Source organism: Falco punctatus (assembly GCF_963210335.1).
Source record: "Falco punctatus genome assembly, chromosome: 5".
Classification (NCBI taxonomy): Eukaryota; Metazoa; Chordata; class Aves; order Falconiformes; family Falconidae; genus Falco; species Falco punctatus.
This window is the reverse complement of record NC_137584.1, coordinates 79,303,408-79,327,197: the sequence shown is the minus strand read 5'-3', so window position 1 is coordinate 79,327,197 and position 23,790 is coordinate 79,303,408. Positions and strand designations below refer to the sequence as shown.

Sequence of the window (23,790 nt, the reverse complement as noted above, 5' to 3'; positions counted from 1 at the left end):
AACTAGTCAGCTTTTAGACATCAAAGTTAAGGCAGCCTACATATCTTTTAAACTACGTATCTTTTAAACTACCATTCAGATTTAACCAACAAGGGTGAAAGTGTTGATGAAATTACCAATTAATTTCCCTCTTTTTATGATGTCATTTTGACTGAAGATACTGAGGAATGTACTAAGGGATTTAAGTCTGTTTCCTTTTTCATGTTACCAACTCATCAGATTCTGAGGGGAATGTTTACAACCAGCAGGAAGCCCTGCTTTGTTTCTTCGGCTAGGTTATAGTCTTCAAAACCCAGGTGGGGTATAGATGCTCAAACTTTTCTTCCTACCTCATGAGGACATTAAAATTGGAATGTACCTCTAAAGTTTTCTGATTAACAGTCTCCAAAGTGCACTTACCAACTGGCATCTCCAACCAGTCTCAAATCCTTGAAGGCAGCAGTCTGGACGAGTATCCTGCACATACAACAGTGCCTGCTAAACTCCTGGGGCCAGTATCCTAGAAACAAAGAATTAAAAAAACCCAAAACAAACCATAAAACTCTAGCAAAATCAGGATGCTGCACTGATCACCCATTCCCAGAGTATTTTCCAGGAGGTGCACTGCTCAGTAGGTTGAAGAAAGTAAGTCTAAAAATCAACTTGAAAAGAAATATTTCCTTGGAAGGTATAAATAACCTAATCCATCACCTTACGCTTCCTTTTGAGAGTGACAAAACCACCAGTGATTAATATCCCAGCACAAGATCACATGACAGCATCTCTACCGTATGTATAATAACATCTTGTCATTTTTCAACCCCTGAGGTAACCTGATGGCTTTTGTTACTCGTGCTTTTGGCAGTGACTGTGCTTCCTCTGAATTTTTGCCGTTAAAAAAGTGAGGAAAAAATCAGAATGTGACATTAAAAATATAGAGATATGTTAGAAATTGATATTCTGACACTTTAATTGTGCTCACTGTCCCAAGTATTAAAAGCACTTTGGATATAGTGGCTGAGTTCAGCATTTGCTCAACGGTGGCTTGCTGTGCAAAGCTGCAGGAGGCAACATGACTGCATTGCTGAGAAGTGAGTGACCATTTTAGGGAAAACCTCTATGAAATGTGTACTTGTGTGTTATCACTTCTCTTTCTGCAGATCACACTGGACCTGAACGATGCACAGTACTAATGCACAGGCTCGATACACCATAAGTCACAATGGCTGCACTATATTAGCAATCTAAATGGTGCTAGGGCTCATTCCCTGGTCCTGCGGCCAGCTAATGCGGTGTAGTTAAGTCCATGCAGCTGAACTCCCCAGTTGCCAAAGGCTGCCAGTTGCGCCTGAGCTGCCTGTTGGGGATGGCCGGTGTCCCCCGCCAAGCCCTGGGCTGTGCCCAGGATCTGTCTGTCGCTCCCGTCTGTGTGGGGCCAACACCTTGCCAGGAGATACGCAAAATATTTATCAGTGTAGGTGGACTTCCACCCTGAGGTGTTTAATTTAGTGGTATCGGTACAGCCAGCGAATGTTAAACCCTGATTTAGTTACCATTGTGACTCGGCAGCGCTGGGCGTACGCAGGGATGGACAGCCCAGGAGGGAATGCAGTGCTGGCCCGCAGGAACGGGCTGGCATGAGGCACCACCCTGCCAGCCCTTCCCTGTGGGAACAGCCGTGGGAGCAGATGCTGAGAGGAAACGTTAGGAAGGGAGAAAGAAAAATGGGGGAGACTAGAAAGAGAACAGGGAAGGAGTGGGCAGAGTGGGCAGTCTGGGGCAATGGGGATGTGGGGGGAGAGCAGAGAGGGCACCGAGACACGCCGTGCCGTGATGCTGGAGCGTGGTAGGAAAGTGGAACAACAAAGCCGAAGAGAACAAAGAGAACAAATACACAGTAAAAGGCCAGGAGACTTCAGGTTGTTAATACCTGCTCCATTAATTTCAACGGCCTTCTGCAAAGGTCTAACTCACTTTGACTTTTAGCGGGATCCAGTCAGAAGTGTGTTACTAGAACCATTTTAACAGGCCGCAGCTACTCCTCCATGTTGTTTTCAGGCAAGTACGCCATTGTACCAAGCCCCATGGAGAGACAGGAGCTGAGGCTGAAGGAGGGAAGGGTTGTAAGGCAGTGCTGGGAAGCCAGCCCCATGTGTGGGAATATAGCTGCAGTCCTCCTGTTTAGTAAATAATTCAGCAGCAAATAAGTCAGTTTAGTCTTACGATGACTGAACTCTCTGGTGTTGTTTCTCAGTCCATGACACATTTCCTACTGATATTGATGGTAAAAATGTTCTTTACTTGACAGAAAACACAATGTTTAAAAAACACTCTGCATTTTGTGTATTCATTCCTGTTCTTCAGCTGATTTTACCCCTAGCCTATGATGAGTTAAAAGAGATAGCTGCGCCTAGGTCCATAGCTGACATTTGGATGTCCAGAGTGAATTCCCATATGTTGTTCTTGGCTGCTAGCACAACCCCTGTGGAGAGTGCTGGAAGAGGGAGCCCAGCCCATGCCCGTGGCACAGGGATGGAAGGTTTGCTCTCAGCCTCACCTTGAGCAGGATTTGGCGTGATCGATGCTGTGGGCATTTGTCAGCAGGCCAGAGGAGGGGCGTCTCACCTGCAGCCCGGCAGGGGTGTGAGGGCAGCCTGACGCATCTCTCAGCCCTCCAGTGTTTCACTTAAGCTCTTTAGAGCAGGGATGGTGCTGAACAGGAATGTTCCACTCTTGAACAAGAACTCTAGCAGGCAATATAATTAAGCTCTTTTTAAATGTACACTGTATACATTTTTTTGCATACATTACGGTAGTTCCTGGCACAGCCTTCGATATGTGCAAATGCTGATTGTAGAAGATTTGCATAGCCTTTCACTTTGTCAGCTGTATCAAGCCAGCCATGGTCCCTGCACCCATTCAAACACCTCCTTTACCTGCCTCATATGGAAACCTTCAAGCTTTTAGCTGAAAAAGAAAGATGGAGCAAAGGTGTGATATGATCAGGCCTCCACACGAAGCTGTAAGTTGGAAATGTAAATAATCTGCTTCTAGTCTGTTCCTCTGAGCCGTATTGGTATTACTCAAGCAGGTTGTGTATGCTGGAAATGTCTTAGAGTTTTATTCTGTTCTGTTCTTCTAGTTTTATTCTGATTTGGGTCTCGCTGAACTGCCTACCTTGGGAAAGTTAAATACCGGGCACAATTGCTTCCTCAAAGGGAAGTGAGTATTATGCACAAACACTGCTTTTCTTATTTCCAGGAAAGTTTAGCATTAGAGGTATCCAGTGTAGCAAGCAATGCACATCTTATTGGGCATTTTCCAGGAATGAATGTTGTTCTCAGAGGATGGCTTATTAACAAGGGAAAGCAGCCCAACAAATTTTGTATTCACATAAATCGACATAGGATTGTAACAGATGGGGTCTGTTTAGGTTTAGCTTTTTTTAACAGCACAAGGAAGGGTTCTCAACTAAACTACATTCGATGATCCATCAGCAAGAGGGTTCAGTCGAAAGGACTGAAAGGAGAAAAAAAAAATCCCATTCATTTACAGCTACAGCCATCCAAGTTAAAGCGTCTCTCGCCTGACAGCAGCAAGTGGCAAACTTAGGGAAGCAATGGGTCATGGGAAAGGTCCCATTAGATCAGTGGGAGCACACACTAAACAAATACAGCCACATGGATGCACACATTTAAATACTGCCCAAGGGAATATGTGGACATATGTTCAGTGTGGCTGAGAGAGGCAGGCTCTAGGCCTTGAGAAAGCTATGTTAAAAAAAAAAAAAAAAAAAAAAAAAAAAGAATTCCATCAATCAGTCCTTGGGCCCTGTGAAGTATGAAGATGAAAACTGCAAAGGAAACATGTGCTCAGCTCTCTCCACCAGCTGCCCCATTAAACAGCACTGTTCCGCAATACTGCCCTGGAGACCCTGCAACTTCAGTTCCAGCCTCCCTTTAAGCCCGGATGAGAGAGGGAGGGAGGGAAAAAAGAAAGAATTAAAAAGATAGACTAGCATCGTTTAGCTTTTTCTGTGACCTGATTTTTTTGCTAGTGATAATGAAATTTACTTTTTATGTTGGTCTCTGTCCTTTTGAGGGGGCTGATTGAGGCTTATATGGTAATAGAAATGCTATTAGCACAGCAAAGCAGGGAAAAAAGAAAAGACAGACACAAACTCGAACATGATAATCTGACAGTGCCAACTCAGCTGCTGCCAGCCGGGGCTTTGTGATGCCATCTGCAGTGATGCTGTCACTGGGGCATTTCCCTGCTTCGGAAATAAGATCAAATCAAAGTAAAAGAAATGGGTCTTCATCCCATAGCACTGTGCCACTTGCAGATGCTAATTTAACAGTCGGGTGTGCTCCCTTGCTTCACATTGCTCAGGCACATTGCCCCAGTGCGTGCACAAAGCCTCCTCCGGGCTCTGCCCATGGGGCAGGCAGGGTGGCTGTGCCTGGGGGCAGAGGGACAGGGTGGCAGTGTCCATGGGTGGGTGCTGGCCTCGGCTGGAGGCACCTTGCTCATTCCCATGTCAAGGTGTCAGGGTGGCTTTGTTGGGAATATCCCTAAACAACTGGCCTGTCATCCAGTTCTCTGTCCTCCCTGGTGTCTTTAGAAAAGCCACAGAAAGGACCTGGGACATACTAGCATCAGCTGTTAGCAGTATTTTCGAGAACTGCCTTGCAGCCAGGAGACCTGGTTCTAACCTAGCCATGCTTCCCAAGCCTGGCCCAGGATTTCGTTTTTTAGCTTATGTCAGGCAGGAGCACCAGCACTGCAGGAGATTTGCAGGATGATGTCTAGGGATGCAGGATGCTTCAGCCACCAGGCAGCCACCAGAGAGCAATGGGGCACTTTGAAGGCTGTCCTCTTGCTTAAGGGAGCACCTACTCCTGTGTGCCTGGGGGTATCTTCCCTAGGAAAAGGAGCACCCTGCCCTCTCTTTCCAGACCAGCCTTCCTGGTGGCTGGTACTTCTTTCAAAAGTCATTCTCCACATCAGAGCAGGGTCCGGGTACCGGCAAAGCTGGTTCTTGGGACAGTGCAATGTTAGAAGCAGCAAAGTAACTACAGACCTGCTGCCTCATTTGTCCCTGCTAGAGCCTGCTGGCCCTGAGGGCACGGAAGAAGCAGGATACCTGCTGCGGCAGCACTGCAGGAAGATTTCCTTTTTATGGCATGTAGGAAGAGAAAAACCTAACTTTACATGGATATCCTGCAACTCTTCAGCCCCCTCAGAAAGTTGTGGGGAGCTATTTGTTAGGGTTTTCCACCAGGTTCAGCCCACGGTGTGCAATGCTGCCATGGGCACTGACAAAATTGCACTTAGTCTCCACAGGACCTGTCCTTGCTGAAAGAACATGCCCTGTACTGTGGGATCATCAGGTACAAAGGCTAGATTTCTAGCTTTATCATGTAGGAGCCTGTAAGGGACATGGCGGATTTCCAATGACAGAAAAAAACCCTAGACTATGGCAAGCGATGGAGATTTTCCCCCTCCACGTGCTTGGTGCTCCCTGCCAGAGAGACCTCCACAAGTTCCCTCCCGGGAACGGCATCTGGGAGCTGGTTAGAGGGTGGGGAAAAGAGGCGTGTGGTAAGCGAGGCTTGGGCAGGTTAAAATTTGACACTCAGCTTTATATTGATAGCCCAAAAGATTTCCTCCACTCCTTCCCCCACCACAGCCCCAGCTACTCAGAGGCAGGGAACCTCCAGAAGTGTGGCCACCCCAGGGGCCTCGTGCTGGAGGGACACAGAGAGAGAGACAGCCCCAGTCCCTCCTACGGTGCTGGGTACCCATCTGCTCACTTCAGGAGGATCTAAACCCCTTGTCTAAGATTTCTCACTATTTGACATTTTCCCTCTGAAAGAGAAGAAGACCTTATATATTGAGAAGAAGAAGTACACAGGCATTCTTACATAGACTGTAAGCTGGAATACGCAGCTGACCACCACTACCGACTTACGAAAAAATTAAAATAAATAAATTAATTAAAATATATTTATCTATCTCAATATATGCTTAGGAAACTGCTCACAGGTAATTATCGCTCCCATTACACACACAAGAGCACTCCCCCCCTCCCTCTCTCCCCATGCACAGAGCCCTTCACACACAACAAAGAGGGAGGCAGAAGCCTGCATTTTATGTCCCTTTTGACCTACAACATGGATCTGTTCCAATCTAGCAGGTAATTAAGTGATGAGGCATCTTTTTAATCCACATTTTATGTTCACAATCAGGTCTTTGGGGTATTGATATAATTAAATCATGTGATCCCCTATAATGAAATCCTTAATTAGGGAAAATATAATTAAACTGGGTTTCTTAAAAACTGAATGTCACAGTGCTTAAGTGTGTTTTTCTTTTAAACATGTGCAGCAATCAGGCTAAATCTGCTGATGCTTTGCTCAATTTTCTGTTTGAAATGCCACTATCTATATTTATAAGTTTAAATAGAACAAAAAGATTTGAAACTAATTTTTAAATATAGCTTTTTAAATTAGCTCTTAATGCAAGATTACCAGATTCCAGATATTTTACTCTGCAGAACAGGAAAAAACCTACCCAAGCTGAGGAGTGTGTTCGGCAAATCTCATGCTTATAATGTTTAAGCTTTCAATCATTAAATACTGAAAACGAGACATGGTTTTGGCTGCTTTGTTTGCTTTTTAGCATGAAACCATTTCTTCATAAAAGTTGCCACGCAGAGAGCTGCTGGAGACCCCAGGAGCTGTTCCTTCCCCCGTCCCTAACCTCACGCTGTAACATCTTTCAGCAAGCTTGCTAGGTGGAGGCAGAGGTGGCAGGGGTCTGAGGCTGGGAGGTAGCCCACCTTTCCCCCCTGTCTGTCTGCCCCTGTAAGCTACTACTTTTTAGTATCAGGTTTTTGGGGAGATGGATGGCCTTTTTGTCCTGTATTGGTACAGCCCATGGCACAGCACCGCCCTGCTTTGTACTGAGGTTTTGTGGTTTCTCAGGCTGTGGGACCCGTGACATCCAGACGGCATGGAGGGGCATCAGTCCCGGCCACAGGCCAGGTTTTGCGGTGGGTGCACACCTGATGCACAACAGACATGTACTAGTGGGCACTGAGGGGACCTGAGCATGAGGTTTCCAGGCTAAGCTTGTGAGTACCCCAACATGAGAGTACAGAGACATCCCTTCATGCTACCTGGCACGTTCATCTACCATGCTTTCCTGAGAGGACAGTGGGAAGAGATCCTGGGTTTTTTCCATTTATGCTAATACACGGCAGACTGGTGACAAACAAGATTTGAGTTCAATGTTTGCTAAAAGGATGAAGACCCTAAGCTGACCACCATCAGCATCTGCTAGCTGCTCAGGGCTGCAGGGCTTTCTCTGGGGCCATTGGTGTCAGCGACAGGTTTGGTACCACCTAAGCAACAGGCAAACAAAAAACCTGGCTGTGCTTTTTGCATCCTACCGTGGATGCCATCAGGCTTCTGCTCCTGCAGTGACTCTGGGCTGGTGGTGACACCGTGGCTCCCGCTGCGTCGAGCAACACATCTTATGCTGGTTTAGGCAGGAAGGAAGAAGGACTGGAGGAATGGAGAAGGCAGTGTGTCTGAAACTGGTGGAAAACAGTGTTTGAAATAAGAACCATAATTTTATGCGCGGTTGTCCAGAAAGCAAAGAAAGTTTTCTCAGTTTCTAGTGCAGCAAAATCAGCAGTAGCACGTTTGGTAATGAACAATATAAAAAAATCTATTCTGTTTTATAACCAGTGAAATGCACTCTATTTAAAAATAATTTGTTTATAACTGCAAATGCTTTACTACTTTAAGGCAGCGTTTGCCTGGTTGTTTGGGTGCAAGTCAATCTGTTGAGAGGATAAACACCACATCTTAGACTTGTGATTGACGTTCCTCAAGGAACCGATTTTGTCAGAAACTCTTCATCACTGATAGGTTTTCAGGTCCCACATTAATCTTGACTACTGAAGACAAGTATATAAAATGTTTGCATTATTTCTGGAAATAAATAACTCCTTAAGAGAGAGTACAAGCTTCTGACCAGTCTCCTGAAGGAAGCAGGTGAATCTGAAGCCAGGGGCTGATGTTGATACTCCAAGCATTTGTATTTTAAGATTCATTTCACAAGGAAAGTATTAATGGGTCTGGAAAATAACAGACTTCACCAGACACATGATATTACCTGTAATCACTTTCTGACTGAAACTGGCAATGAGATTGGCATTTCATCTACGGCTCATCCGTGTCACCCTTCCCACACAGATGGGACACCTGGTTTTCCACTGACCTTGTCCAAAACTCCTGTACTGCCCGCTGCCTGCTGTGTGGGTGGTCACCGTTAGTGTTTCTTACAGTGCATTTGCTAACGGGTGGTGTTGAAGCACACTCCTAACACCTAATAACCCTTGCAAGGTAGCTGTAATAAGTCAAGTTTCCCAGCCATTTCTCTGAACTTGAAGCTGGAGTTGATGAAGAAAATATATAACAGTACCAATCTAAAGTGCTTTCCTGTTCGTGTTTCAGTTCAGATCTGTACTGCAATTCTGAAGTGAATTTTGTGGTAGTCCCCACCTACCACACTTCAGTTTACACCAGAGAGCAGTGCCAGAGATCCCAAATTGGATTTCTTTTGTGCAAAACTAAGCCAGAAGACATGCTGCAAGAGCACAACCTAATTTGCTCTGGCCATTAGTGGACATTCAGTTCCTGAAATTGGAAGAGGGCAAGAGAAACCCCTCAGAACCAGCCAGTTTTGTCTGCTGGTGCACTTGAGGAGGTGCCTCCAGGATTCCTCAGCAGGCTGAAACTGCAGCCAGTGCTTCCTCCCAGCCCTGAAACACCACCCCATGGCTGCAGCGGGACTGCCTGGGTGGGACAGGGCTGGCACCGAATCTCCCGCAGTAATCACAGACGTGGCAAGAGCACGCCCAGGAATGGGGAGTGAGCCCCACTTGTGGGAACTTGGCAATAGGTACCTAGAAAGTGAGAATGAAAGGGCAGGAGTTCAAGCCCAGCATCACAGTGTAACCTCCTGCCTGGCAACTGCAGCACTTGCAGCAAAACCGCTGGCAGATGTGGTTTAGTCTTTGGACCACAGGGGAAAAAAGAACCCAATCTTGTTGTGGTTAGATCCGCTTTTTACCACATTACATCATGACTGTGGTGCAGTACGGGAGAGAAAAGCAGCTTCTCCGCATAGATGCATGGAAACAGGCCAGTGATGCCAGCCTTACCTTAGCAGCGGTTATGAATGGAGGCAAACAGCACAAAGCAACACGATGAGGAGAAAGCCAGGCATCGCAGGGCCAGCCCAGCCAAGTGCTGGCCGTGCACAGAGCCTTCCAGCTTCAGGACGTGGGCTTGGGTCGGGGAGGTGCAGGGGGCTGACACCCCGCTCCAGTGCTACAAGGCAGACGAGGCTTTTCCACATCTTACGGCTTCTGCGGCGCTAAATGTCAGCAAGAGGAACCACAGCCACAGGCCAGGCACACAGCCCACCCAGCCCTTCCTGCACGGCAGCCCTGAGCTCCCAGTAACACCGGAGCCCTAGTGGGTCATTGCTACCAGTGTCATTGTAAATCAGGACGCAAAATGTGGAGCGTAAGAGGAAGTGAGAGCCTGCCTGCTTTGCCTCATGCAATCAAAAGGTGGGTCTCTCCCATAATGGTCTCGTCATGTTGTCTGGCTGGAAACAAAAGAGAAAAAAAATCAAGTGCACAAACTAAGTAAACAGTAGCATGGCTGAAAAAATGTGGCAGTTACAGTGCACCTCCAACCGAGCAAGCAGTCGCTTTTCAGATTTTTTTTCTCAGAAAGTGAAAAACCACATCCTTGACTGGTCCACACACTCCTGCTATGACAGTCGTTGAAAATACTTACTTCAAATGCCCCTGAGGTCTCAGCTGGGGTAGTGAGTCTGGCTTTGGGGTCTGAAGGCAGATACTGGAAGGCAAGCCAAAAATACGGAGCTGAGAAACCACAAAAGGCTGCAGGGAGAGGCTGGCAGAGATGGGTCTGCCTCGCCAGGGAGGAGGGAGAATAAAACAGGCTGCAAGGAGAATATCCCAGTATTTAAAGTGATGTTGTTTTAGTGAGTATGATCCACTATTCTTCATCCCCTCTGGCAATGTGACAAGATTAACTGCATTATGAAGTAACAAAGGAGATGTAAGTAATGCAGGGGGAAAACATAGTAACTAAAAAGGTATAATAGACTCTTTGGTTTGATGCAGTCATTGGTTACATCAATGGAGCAGGGTAGCTTGTGGGACTGAAAACCTCCTCACTAGTGTTTAAGCACAGGACCAGGCAAACCCGTGGTCTCAGGGGAGCAGAAGCGGTCCCCTGCCAGGGGCCACACCACCACGGCTCACGGGGGTCCCTCCAGCCACCCATTCCTCTGGGTCTTTGTGAGAGACACCTGGAAAGAAATAGGAAGTCTGCTCGGGTTTTTAGCATAAGATTCTTATTTTCCTGCTGATTAAGAAAGCAGCAGTCAGGAATGGCGGTAGTTATTAACAAATTTAATGAAAAATAACAGCCAAAGGTCACATATTTGGGTTATTGTTATTTTTCATCAGTACTGTATTTTAGTAAATACCGAAATTTACAATTTTTTGCTGTCATGGAAAATGGTGTTGGGACAGCCATCTTTGACAGATTATATATACCATCACATATGAAATTGAACTACTTTCATGCATACACTGTTATTTGTTTCACTGTAATTGCTTGGCAATTGGAAGGCTGTTTATCTTCAGCTCTGCTTCTCAGCCTGAAAAGAAAAAGGAAGCCTTCCCATGGCTTTGTATCAGCTTAGGCAGTCAAGTATAAAATACAGTAAGTTAATTAAATGATTCAGCATGTTTCTCTGCTCCAAAGTGAGCATTTTTAGCTGATGTGACCAAAGAGAAATTGTTCCAGTGCTTCTCTTTGCATTCTACTTTCCCTAGAAAATGAGTTTGCCTCAGTATTAGGGAAAAATATTTTCACACAGCAATGCTGTTCCCTGCAGTTTTGCTAAGGTGCTCTGTCTGCAGATGAACCTAGTGGCTGCTAGTATGTTTTGGGGTTTAGTAGATAACATCTCTATTAACACTTTTTTTTTTTCTGTTGACTGCTTTATGATTTCTCTCATTTCTGAGGAGGATTTTAAGCTTCAGCACTTTTCACATGTTTTACATAATACTCCCAAAGTAAGAAAATCAACTTTATTGTCCTCTTCGTTGTGTACACATCAGGCTGATTTCAGCTTAATGAAACACCATGTCAGAGCAATGCTTGGACTGCATGCAAGTTTCACAACAGCATCCTCCACAGAAAGATCAAAATAGAGCCTCTTCTTTGCACATTTGAAGATCACAGAGAAATGACCCATATTTTTTTTCTCCCAGTCAACATTGTCTTTAGTACCATGACATGAAAAGTACATGAAACACCCAACAAGCTCAAATGAACATGGTCTCTAACATTAGCTTTTATGACACCGAATTGCTGCTGATGCACACAGTTTTCCCAGAGAACGTATATCCCCCCAGATTGCTGTTTAACAGCAGGCCCCAAACTTTGCTTCCATTGAATCAACTTCTGATGTTTGAGCACAGTTTCTGCACTTAACAAATTTTGTGCATATACATTAACTGCTAAAGCACCCCCAATGCCAAGCTTCCCATTGCACCCTCGAGCTTCTTCAGCAACCAGAGAATAATTGAAACTTTACAAACTGTCAGCTATTTGTTTGATAACTGTCATATGCTTCAGGAAGATGTATTGTCAATAGCTGTCATCTCAGGAGAAATGTTTAACAAGAATGCGTGTTTGCTTAGTAAAACTAACGAAGGCTTGAAAATTGAGCCCTATCATAATACACAGCACGCACCGAGTCCCACAGGACTTCATCCACCAGATTTGATTCTCTATACGTATGCCTCAAGCACAGCACTCTAAAGTTTTATGAAGTTTTTTCTCAGGCCTTAATTTGATGCAACTAGCAGATTCATTTTTTTTTTAACTACCCAGAAATTGCTTTCTTTACCATTTGCTTCACTGCTACAATGTTTGTGGCTTGAAATCATAATATCCACACTGTTCCTTTTCTTCAAACATTTGCTTCCAGCTCTTTACACTCTGTGTGACGCTCTTTAGTGGCTTCTCCACACGTTCCATTCTCACAAACCAGCTTCGCATTCAATTAAATGTACATCTTTTTTGCATCTAAACATCAGGCTTTTATTGACAAGTTTGTTTTGGCAGGGAGGGAGCATGGCAGAGGAAAGCCAATTACAAATTGCTTCTTAAGAAAAAAAAAAAAAAAAAACAAAAAACACACAAACACAAAAAGTCACCATAGTCCACCATCGAGTCTTTTAGTGAAGAACACCAAATTGGAAGGGGATTGCTTCAATCCAAAATACAAAAAAAGCTTTATACTGGGTAGTGCTTATACTTGTCTCTCTCCCAGTCTCCTGGAGCACCCAGTGTGACAGACATCATGGTACACTCACTCATCTCTTCTTATCAATAGCCTTCTCCTAAGGAGTGAGGAAACTTCAAGGTGTCCATAGCTAAACAGAGAATATAGGGGCTCACCACCTCTGGCTATGGAGAAGAGAAAGCACATTATTCAAAAGCTTTGGGCAACATGACCCTTTCTCTTCTCCTCTCATTTTCTAAATGTACCCTCTTTTCCACTGCATTGCTTGTATCTCATGTGCTTTTCCATTCCAGGGAAGAAACATCAGTTAATTTGGTGGGCTCAGAGCTATCCCTGTCAAAAGAGCTCCTGCCATACATCCCCAAATCATCCTCCAGCATCCAAACAGCTGTACCTTTAAGCCTCACTTCACTCCACCCCACCCCTACAAATAACTCATATTCCTTGGCAAGCTCTGGTCCCACATCCTCTGCCCTCCCATCTTGTCTCCCAACACCTTCATTACCCAATATGCTGCTCCAGCACACAGACCTCTTTCCATATTGCTAGAGCCAGCAACCTTGTGTTCTACTGATTACACAAAGATAACATTACAGATAAAAACAAATAAATCTTTCTTTCAGCTGCAACATTACCCTCCCCAGCACAGAATCCTCTTTACTCCCCAAGACTAGAGAGACCCTCCTGTCCCCTATTTATCTGCACCTGTCCAATTAGCACCTCATTAAGAAACACACCTGCAGTGGCTTTACTTCCACCCACTGCACTGTAACCATTAACTCTCTATGGTACGTTACATGAATAGCATCCTCTGCTTCAGAACCACTGAGACTTTCTCTATCTCTTTTTTCAGCTGTTAATTGAGCATTAATTTAGCCTGAGACTTGGACGGTAATAAGTACAATGTAACGCAAATTCACACCTGAGTAACACTGGGAATTTATGCTGGTGTCAGTGAGGTGTCAGTCTAGTACTATGGGTTGTTCTGTGATTTCTGTATATCTAGGACACAACCCATCCTAGCACTGTGTTGCTGGAAAGGAGGGGGTTATACAGTGTGGAGGACAAAGACACTGGCACATCTAGGTGGAACAACATGAAATTTCTTTTCCTTTGAATTATTTTCTACAAGACAGCACTGTTTTAAATTCACAGGCAATTGGAAAGGACAACAGTCCTGTATGATTAATCTCACAGGCAAAAATTAATGAAGATATTCTCTCTGTACTGCTAAGGACACATAAGTAGACTTGTCTCTGATCTTCGTTTTGTTTTATGTTTTTGCTAGTATAGCCTGTGAGAGGCAACAGCTGAGGGAATTTGTAGCAGTAAAACCTGAGCCAGATCACATCACAGCTGACATCGTACCTCCAGCAGCAGCCTCCTGCTCCATGCTCCAGGCAAAGACAACAACAAAAAGCTCCAGCCCAAACCTTGTTCCCAGTGGGCAATCCCACATCCTTTAGCCGCAAAAAAAACCCAGAATCATAAAGAAATCAAGGGCGCCACTACATTAAACTGTATCAGGACTCAGCTGATTTACATTCTTAATAAAACTCCTGGTGTCTTTTGTGAAGCAGGCTTAGGCAAAGCTCCAGTGAACTGAGGTGGGCTTCTCCTCCCTCTCGAGGCATTCATGGAGCGCAGGTCACTCTTTCTAAGCTACCTGCAGGAGAAATTTCTTCTTATACCTTCTAGCAATTGATCTGTGCCCTACAGCAAGTTCAGCTTATTGTGCAGATGAACACAGGATCTCCTGCTCTTCTTTTATTCAGATCTGTTCCCCCAAAATTAACTGCGTATTTGATTATTTTCCCCCCAATGTAGAGAATTTCACAGGCTGACCGTCACTACACAAACCAACCTTTTCTTATTCTGGACCCAAATTTTCTCCCCATTTATTTAATATGATGTCGTAATTGCCCCAAAAATATCTCCAAAAGGTATAAAGTAGCCTTCCCTCCACATTTCTTGACTATCCCACAAATATTCTTTGATAAACGAAACTGAAATAAGCCCAAGATTTTCATGAGTTTGTCTTCTGTTGAAATTGTTTTCTGATCAAAAATATTCATCGGTTATAAAGCCAGCACCACTGTAATCATGCTGTAACACAGCGTGTAAAAGTCTTTTGAATCAAGTAAAACATCTCTTTTTTGGCTGGTTGGGGAAGAGATGAGGAAATTCTGAGGTGATTTAAAAGTCTCCAGTGACAGAGAGTCCATCACAGCCCTCAGAAAGTAACATCAGTGGTTCATTATCCTCTCTTACGAATCCTTTCTTTAGGATTTAGCTTTAGCTTGCATCTGCCTAATTTCAACTTCTTGCTCTAGATTTTGTTATACCTCAGCAGACTGAGGACTGATGCTTTGCCAGATTTCCTTTCCCAGAGCAGATGCTCGGGGTGGGGAGCCCTTGCTGTTATACTGGAGCTGGACACATGTCCCCATTTTTCACGCGAGCTTATAGCTCTGCCCAGCACGCTTCCCTGAAGCCTGCTCTGCCTTCCTCACCTCCCTTGCAAACTTTGCTCTCTGCCAGCCTTTGTACATAACATGGCTTTTATTTTATTTCCAGATCACTGATAAAAGTGTTAAAGAACTTGGTTCAAGAACACATCCTTTGAAAGCCACTAGAAACATATTTTTTGCTTTCTATTAACTTTGGAGATGTATCAGCTGTTTCCTGTGCAATCCATTTAGTGCATTTTATATCTTTCTAGCCTCTTCATTAATAAATCTTGCAAAATCAAGCAAAACGTCCTTACACAGCCCAAGTGCCTTAGTGACCCAAATACACAAATTCACACATACACAAAGAGAAATCACATTACTCGGATAAAAGCAGTTTTCCTTACTTCCTAATTTACTGGCACAAACTATACAAGTCCCTTCTAATTCCCCATTAAGTAAATCTCACATTAGCTATTGACTCAACATTATTTGTTTGTTGTCACAAGAAAACAACCTGAAAAAAAATTAAAGGTCAAATGTAGGTAGGAGGCTACATGGAAGAAGAACATCTGTTCTCATTAACAGGATGGGTTTATTGCCTAGCATTGATTGCTGGTATCAGGACCATACAGCAGCACTTCAGGGTGTAACCACCCAACACTCCAACGTTTTAACATCAGCGCAGGCCTTTTAAACAGCTGTGAGCAAAATGAATGTGCTCGTGCTTCTCTTTGCCTGTGTGAATAACCTTTCCCAGCAATGCAACCAACATGGAAAGCAAGGGTTGCTTCTCTGAGAAATCAGAGGAAAAATAAGCCCTGTCCAAAAAACACCCAGCACAGCCTTTTTCTCTTCATCTTCTTCTCTTTTTTTGTTTTCTTTTAAGGGGAGGGGGGAGCTGGGAGGAGGCTCAGGCAGAGACAAAAGACTAGATTTGTCTTCAAATAGCAGCACTTAAATGCTAAGCCCCGACCACGGCAGGTGTTTCAATCCCTGATGAGCAGGTGCAACAAACTGGCTATTGGGCCTTGCAATGCCCTCCAGCCAGATTAGACCATTCATTCAGGGAAAGAAAAGGAATGTGCAAAGCCACTGGGGATCTGGCCAAACGCTGGGTGACTCTCAAGAAGGCCACCGCTCCTAAAGTGCCCAAGGCCAGAATAATGGGAGCCTCCACTCTTGGTGCCTGCCTTGCATCTGTCACCCTGTCTCCCCCAGAGAGAGGGGGACGGGGTGAGCCCAGCAGAGCTGCCGCCAGCCACCCTGAGCCTGCAGCATGTGGGGCCTCATCCTGCACGCTGTCCCTCGCCAGCACCAGGGGAGGCAAGCCTGGCCAGGAGGCAAGTGAAGCGGGCATCGTTGGGATGTCCCCCCTTCCCCCTTTGGGGATGAAGAGATGGGAGCTGGGGGGCCCGGGGAGCAGCCTGCATCCCCTGCCCCAGGGATGAGGCATGTGGGGCAGGGAGAGGAGCTGCGCTACTGGTACAGGGGACAGGGGGGAGTGTAGCACTGTACCCACAGCATAGGCTCTGCTACTGCAACCTGCACATCCGAGTTCACCCCAAATATTGCTGAGTTCCTCTTGGTTTGCTTCAAGCCTACAGTTTGTACTGGAAAAGCATCCCACTGGTGAGCAGAGCCCTGAAGGTGCCCCTCGGATGCACGGGAAGCCCAGCTGGTGTGCACACGGGGAGAGGGACTTCCCAGCATCACCCCCTCCTTGGGCAGCTGGGACCGGTGTCCCACATGGTTGTGTCTGTGTGGGACAGTGGTGATGGGGGAGACACATGTTTCTCCTAAGAACACTCTGCAAAATGCAGAGCAGCTGAGTGCCATCTGCTCAGGGTGGCTGTGCCACCAGCAGCCATACACCACACAAGCCTACAGCTGCCAGTGCCGGGCAGCATGCCACACGCATTCCTGGGGACACGGTGCCCCCATGCAGGCTTGGAAGCTGCTGGGTGAGCATCACACTGTGCAGGGCAGGTTGCTCTTGGCCATGTCCACGGGTGGCACCCTTTTGTCCTTTCATGTCCTCCTCAGCTGCTGGCCCCCACACAGCCCCCTGCTTCCCTGTACCCTGCCAAAATGAGGTGACCACAGACATGCCAGAGGCTGACCCCACGATCCTGCTGCTTGTCATTTGTGGACAGGATATGTGGTTGCCCAAAAGCCAGTAAAGAAATCAAATCTGTTGGCAAAGGGCAGGATCCTTCCACCTCCTGCTTATTAGCTCCATGGCTGCCATTAAAACAGACAGCTCATTAACAGCTTGTAATGAACATCAATAAAGCATGTGCTGGTAAATAATAAATATATGTGGTTATCCGATCCGGCAATTACAAGCATAGATGATGTTGTTGGATGACTCAGTTCTGGAATATTATGGTTGAGCAGGATTTCACTAGCTAGGCGCAGCTCGGTAAGGAGGAACCAGCAGTTTTTCCAGACCTTCCTTGCCCATGGAGGGTGCTGAGTGCTCCTCTTCCATCCTCACTGGCTGCACAAGCTGGGCTCAGTGGGTGTGATAAGGAGCACGTCCTCTGCTGCATATTTGCACAGAAAATACCTCACTGTCTGTAATCTCAACCATGCCAACATATATCTGTACCTATAAATCATTTCTGCAAAGAGTCAAGCAAGCTATGAGGTCAGGATCTGGGAAAGCTCCCGGCAGTAAGCTGAACTTCAAGCATCAGTTGCCTCATTGGGATGGGTATAGAAGTAGGCACAGTGTGTTTGCAGGACAGGGTCTGAGAGTCTAGAAATGCTTTGCAAAGCACAAATTAAGGTCCTGAGCCCATAGGTATGTAAGAACAGTGCTACTCGTTCAGAAAAACAAACCCAGGCCTAAGGAAGGTATCTCAGCAGGGCTGAGTGTGGCAGGGGGTGATGGGCAAGGGGTGGGCAGCCAGCTGAGGTTGTCCACTCCCTGCTTGTTGCTTGTTTGTATGGTATAGATCCTGGAGGATTTAAAAAATTCAACCCGAACTCCTACAGTGGAAAGTGCAAAGGGTTGTTCTGAGTGTAACTACACAGGGAACTGAAGTGGAAAGATGAGTCTGTCGTTGTGGTACAGGCACTCTCATGAGCCATTTGAGAAACCATCACCAGCTGGGTGAGTGGCTGCCCTGGTGTCACGTGTTTCAGGTCCATTAGCTTTACTGGGGACCAGAGCCTGGATCCTGCCTGGCCTGCGCAGCTGGAGAGGTGCTGAGCACACGCAGGACAAGGCAAGCTCAGAGGCAGCCCTGGATGGACAGATGCTTTTACCTGGGTTTTGGGTAATGGCAGAGAGAGCCTGGGAAGACTATTACAAACCCCTGTCTGGACCCATCATGACCCATCAGGCTTCCTATGGGCACCTCCATGAAGAAACATCTTGCTCAGATCCCACTGCCTCCCAGTGTGTGCTGTGAAGGCTGCGCATGGATGAGGCTTGGCATGGAAGAGATGCCCCACATGCAGTCTTCAATTTACCAAGCTCTAGCCACCACCTGATTAAATTACACCCCTTCTGCCATGCACAAGCTTAGTGGCCTAGAAAAGAAGGCTGAATTTGTCCCAGCTGGTCAAAATACTATGAAAAAGTCTATTTCCATAATCTGCCAAACAAGTCAGTGCTAGAAAGCCCTTAAAGGATCCTGATGGCTGCAGTTTTGTGAAGCTGGCTCATCAAAGGGAAAGGGCTTAAAAAATGATTCAAAAAGCAACCTGCCTTATTCCCCCACATGCAGGGGCAAGAGAAAAAGAAAACTGCTTATCCTTGCAGCTGCCTACCAAACCAACCCCCGAGGCTGGACGGCAGCCCCTGGAAGGGTGAGAGGGCACAGGACAGGGACAGTTCAGATCAGCACACATGGGACAGCAGTGATTTTGCTCTGCAATCATAATAAGCATTTGGGAAGAGGGGAAAGGGAAGATCAACAAGCTTTCATAGGGCAAACACACATCCCAGTCTGGCAGCAATGCATCACAGCCATCCTCTCTCAGGCTCTTTGGGTGGGCATGTTTACAGCATAGAGCACAGAGCACTAGCAGGGGCATGAGGAAAACATCACAGCTGCAGCAAAGAAAAGTTTGGTTAGACCTCCTGAGTTCATCAGAGCATTCCTGATCTTGGGAGTCAGATGACACCTCCTATCGACAGCAGTCAAAACCTCGTACACACAGCATTTAGCAGAGTGTGGTCCTCTCCGAGTCCTGCACACACCAGCATCACCAAGTGTGCAGCCCTGATCTTCTGGCTCTTCATCTGCCTTGGTACATGGTTTAATGCACCTCTCAAAACACTTTTCAAACAAGCTGCCTTGTGCATCCTGAACTTCTGATGCAGTAATGAATGAAAGGTGTAAAGTAGCTTGTTTTCCTTTGATTTCTTATGTTCTGTAGATATCTCATGGTTTACATTTTGGAGGCATCTTTTACACATTTTGCATCCCTTTCATCTACGCAGCCTTTCATCTCTGAAAAATCATTGTTCAAAACTTCAAGAGTTTGGGTAGCTATCCTCATCCAACCAAGCTGTGCTGGGAGCAGGACAAGGCTGGGGAGGGAAGGGAAGAGAGGCAAACTCCTGTTACATCAAGTCACTCTACCCCACTCAGGACCATGGCAGGGATGAGTGTTGTCTTGCGTGTCTACAACATTGTGGCAAGCTGCAGGTCCAAGTGCACAATGCTACGGGTTATTTTGCTCAATCAAAATGTGGCTGCCAAGGGTGAGCTCAGGTTCCTACTGGGATGGCTTGCATGCTTCCAGGCTGCTTCCTTGTAAGTGTTTTTTTTAATCTCCAAAGCAGAGTGTCTAGAAAGTGGGACCAAAGAAACCTAGGGCTTGAAAATTCCTAACACACTATCAATTTCACTGCCAGTGCTGCAAACGGCTCCTTTGATACACTGCAGACGGATGCTTTATTTGTGCTGTAATTTGGCATGGATTTTATTCACCTTTTTGTATATGTGCCAGGTGCCTTGCTGTTCATGAACCCCAACCCTGCTGCTTCTAAGGAGCCAGGAAAGCAAACAAGCAGTGGTGACATGCCAGTGGTACAAAATGCTCTCATCTCCGAAGGCCAGCAGCGAGGGCAGGGGCGTACGGCATGAGCTAATACGCAAACGGCAGCCAAGAGGTTGAATGTGCCTTCTCATTTCCTCTGCTTCAGGAGGTTAAAGGTGGGCCTTTCATGTTCCTTAAGTGTAGCTTTGGTTTTGATGACTCTAACTAATCATACATGGTTGGACACCTATATTTATAGTAGATTGTGCCTCCTGGTAGCTCTCTCACCACCGCGGAGCTCCCTACCCTTTTAAGGAGGGGCCGGGAGCTATCAGCTAGTTGATATTTATTTTGAATTATATACTCGTTTCAAAAGCTTCATCCTCTTTTCTCCATGGATGCTTGCTGCCAAGAGCCCCTGACCGCTTGTTTTCTTATCTTGCGTGCCCCCCTCAGTCGCACGCTGTCCCCAGCTTTTTTGGCAGTGAGCTCTGCAGACGCAGGACTTGTCCAAGTCCTCCTCCCAGCTCTCCCAGTAACCTTTGCAGGAAGAAGTGTCCCATTAAATGTGAGGTGTTAACTGCTCTCCTGCCTACATATTCCAAGATGTTTCCTGCTCATATTTCAGGAGCGGTCTGCAATGTTGCAACCCCCACTGGGGCCGTTCTGTCAGTCCAAGCATTTAATTAGCTAATTACAACCTGCTGACATGAATACACAGAATATGGTGTTCGAAGAGCAATTTTTTTTTCAATTCATTTATTATTAACCCCCAGTAAACATCTGATATGCTCTTCCCCGAGGGGACAGAGTGGTAATTGGTCCCTTGAACACTGAGTTCCCTTTCTAATCTGCCTGAGCTGGAGCTGAGTGTCACCATCTGTCAGTGTTTGCATATACAGCCCACCGCGCGTTTCACGTGGTGAAAGGGGAGAAAGAGAAAAAGGAAGCAGGAAAATCTCAGGGAAGGACTTTGAATGTAGTCAGGTCCCAGATCCTCTGCCTGTCACTCACTGCTTGCACATCTGCACCCGGCCCGGCGGGCGGTACGCAGGGACCAGCTGAAACGCCCTGCCCAGGGTGCTGCGCTAATTGGGCTGGTTCCCCTCAGCCTTGCTTTCTTCCGTGCTTCATCAGGCATCTGCACAAAGTCTGAGGTAGCAGTGGAAATGACTCTCCCCTCCAGTGCCCTGACCAAAGTGCTACAAAGCAGCAATAGCTGGGTTATGTTTCTGAAGGGAGCAAGGATGCCTTATAAATGTAAAATGTTATGGGCATCTGGTCCTGGGTGAAGCACCGTAGCTGGAGACTCTCTGGTGAGCACAAGATCTACCAGATGAGGCTTGGCTGGTCCACTCAGTGCTTCTGGAAGAAAAGAAAATGATGTTTGCATCAAAATAGCTCCTACAAGCCCCTTGGTGCTGTTATGTTTGGAACCATGGCAGTGCAAATCTCACATGGACAGAAACAAACCCTGCCCCATGGAGCCGGGAAGGGCACAGGCAGCAGCGGGTGGGCAGGCGGGGGGAGCAGGGAGCAGGGGGGTGTCCCAGCAGGGCACGGTGGCTGCTGCAGCATGCCCAGTGTGCACAGCCCAGCTTTTCCCTCTGCCTTGGCCACCTTGCTCCCACAGCACCAGGCTGCCCCCCCCAGAGGTGTTAGAAAGACTTAAACCAAACTCCTAAGTATTGACATTAAGAAAACTCAGAAAAACTGCTAGAAGACTTGTTTATGATATTTTAAAGCACCTGGATTTCAACTGTATCCACGCTGCTCTGGTATTTGCTTTCTATGAATGCAACAGATTGCCAAAACACAGTAAACGCTGAGAAATACATGGAAAAAGCAAAATCCTAGACTGATTTTACCAGTAGAGACATTTCTGCTTAATGTGATGAGAAGTCTCTCGAATGGGTACGTTGTCTGCAGTGTTTTCACAGTGGTACACGTCAGGGTCCCACAGTCCAACAGCAAAGGCAAGGTGGAGACATGGAAAAAGGCAGGTGAATCTGGGAAACCACAGCAGTCAGGGATCTTTGGTTATAAGTAACAAAACCTAGCTTATAGTCTCATCAAATATTTTCAAGATTTCAACAAAAAAAAATAACACACATCTATCTCTGGGCTTATAAAAATGTGATTTTCCCACATCTGCCTTGGAGGAAAAAGCAGCAGAATCCAGAGGAAACAGAAAAGTAAATAAATAAATGAGAAAAAGAAATACAAATGTGTGTCAGAGGGTGGATGGGGGAAGACTGAGTACCTTGAGCTAGGTAGTTGAAAGGCAGATGTCTGACTGTAAACAGCTTGTCTTGGTGCCATCCTGCACAGATGGGAGACGCTGGTGGTTATCCAGAACTTGTCCTATACAGGGTGAATCAAGCACAGGCAGGTGCAGTTATCATTGCTGAGCTTGACTAAGACCCACGCGTTTAGCTCTGGGAGCAGAAAAAAAATTACAATGCAGTGGCTGGGTGGTTTAAACAGAGACTAACTTGTGGCTAGACTTCTCTGGCTCCAAATGTTGACTATATCAGTGCTGACTCTGAGCCCAACATGGCTTTTTTGGGTGACAGTCTATGAGCACATAGCACAGAATCCATCACAAAGCCAGTTAACAGCATTTTCTACTCCCATGTATTAATTTCTAATTATTTCTAATGTAAAGTCTATGAAAAAGTTTCTGCTTTGGGAGACCTTGCTCTTTAGAAAGCCTTGGGCTGCAGTTCAGGCACAAACTAGTGACATTTTGGCATCCTGGGAGATCATTCAAAGCTGCTAAGGAAAAAACCTGTGCTATGCACAGTGCTCAGGAGGAAAACCTTAGGTCTAAAGCAGAGGGCTTTAAAAATGTTGCTTTTACCCCACATAAGAGCAGAGTCCAGCCTTCAGATCTGGGAACCAAGCACGAACTTCATCTTACTTCAGGCATATTTGGGGGTTGGATCTGGTCCATCTCCTCCTGCAAAAGAAAGGTTCCATTCTGATATGATTTTTCGCATGTGGTCCAGTAGAGCAAAGGGGCGTGCATGTCTCCTTGTGGGAAATGCTTTCCCTTCAGGTCCCTGTGGATGGATGGCATGAGCTTCGGCGAGCAGGCTGTCAGCTGCAAGGAACCCTGTAAAAGGTGTCATTTTGGCTTTGGGACATCCCCTTGCACGTGACCACTGGTGTCCCGTTTTGCCCTCCAGTGGAGCCTATGGACACCATGCATTGGGAAGGGGATGAGTGGGGGCGGTGGCACGGACGCAGCAGTGGGTGAGGGCAGAGGGCTGCCAGTGGCAGCGAGCGACAAAGCGGCTGTTCTTGGCGATTCAGCTAAAGCTGCCCAGGGTGCTGAGGCATCCCTGACATGGCTCCGCAGCCACACAGCTGCTCTCTTCCACCTCCAGCTGCCCTGGGGCTAAAGCAAAGGGACCTCTGCTGCCCTTCAGAGCAAGGCTGAGGCAGGCACCAGGCACTCCCAGCTCACATTTTTAGGCCTTCCTTCTGTGGATTACAGATTTCCATGCACAACCCTGTTCTTTCTGGATGAGCAAAGGACAGGGCCATTGTCGTGGGCCTTGGCGCATTTGTGTTAAGCAGGTTTTGGGTAGGTGCCATGCACAGATGGATACAAAACATTTCAGCTGTTCCCTTGTTGTTTGCTGCAACAAAGGGACGCGATAATTTCACTGAACCTTGCTGATAGTGTAGAAAATGTTTCTCTTCTCTTTTAGCTGCCCTGGCCTTTTTTTCTTTCTTTCTTTTTTTTTTTTTTTTAATATTTTTAATGCAGCATTATTCAAACAGGTTGGCTACTGACAACTGAGATCATGATGGCAAAGACAGTTTAAAAAAATATCATGAATTAATTATTTTCTCCCATGGCCGGCTGTATCACTTATCAGGCCTTCAATGGGAGCACTGGCCCAGCTCTCTT

At 46.3% G+C, this 23,790-nt stretch overlaps 1 long non-coding RNA gene across 1 annotated transcript in view; it reads right to left on the bottom strand.

The window, feature by feature from the left end:
• The window catches only part of LOC308064597, a 40,767-nt gene extending 17,673 nt beyond the window's left edge, over window positions 1-23,094 (bottom strand). Inside the window, exon 1 of the long non-coding RNA XR_013928452.1 lies at window positions 400-23,094. This is a non-coding gene — a long non-coding RNA (uncharacterized lncRNA). The remainder of the gene's footprint in view (window positions 1-399) is intronic.
• Between the last annotated feature and the right edge of the window lie 696 nt (window positions 23,095-23,790).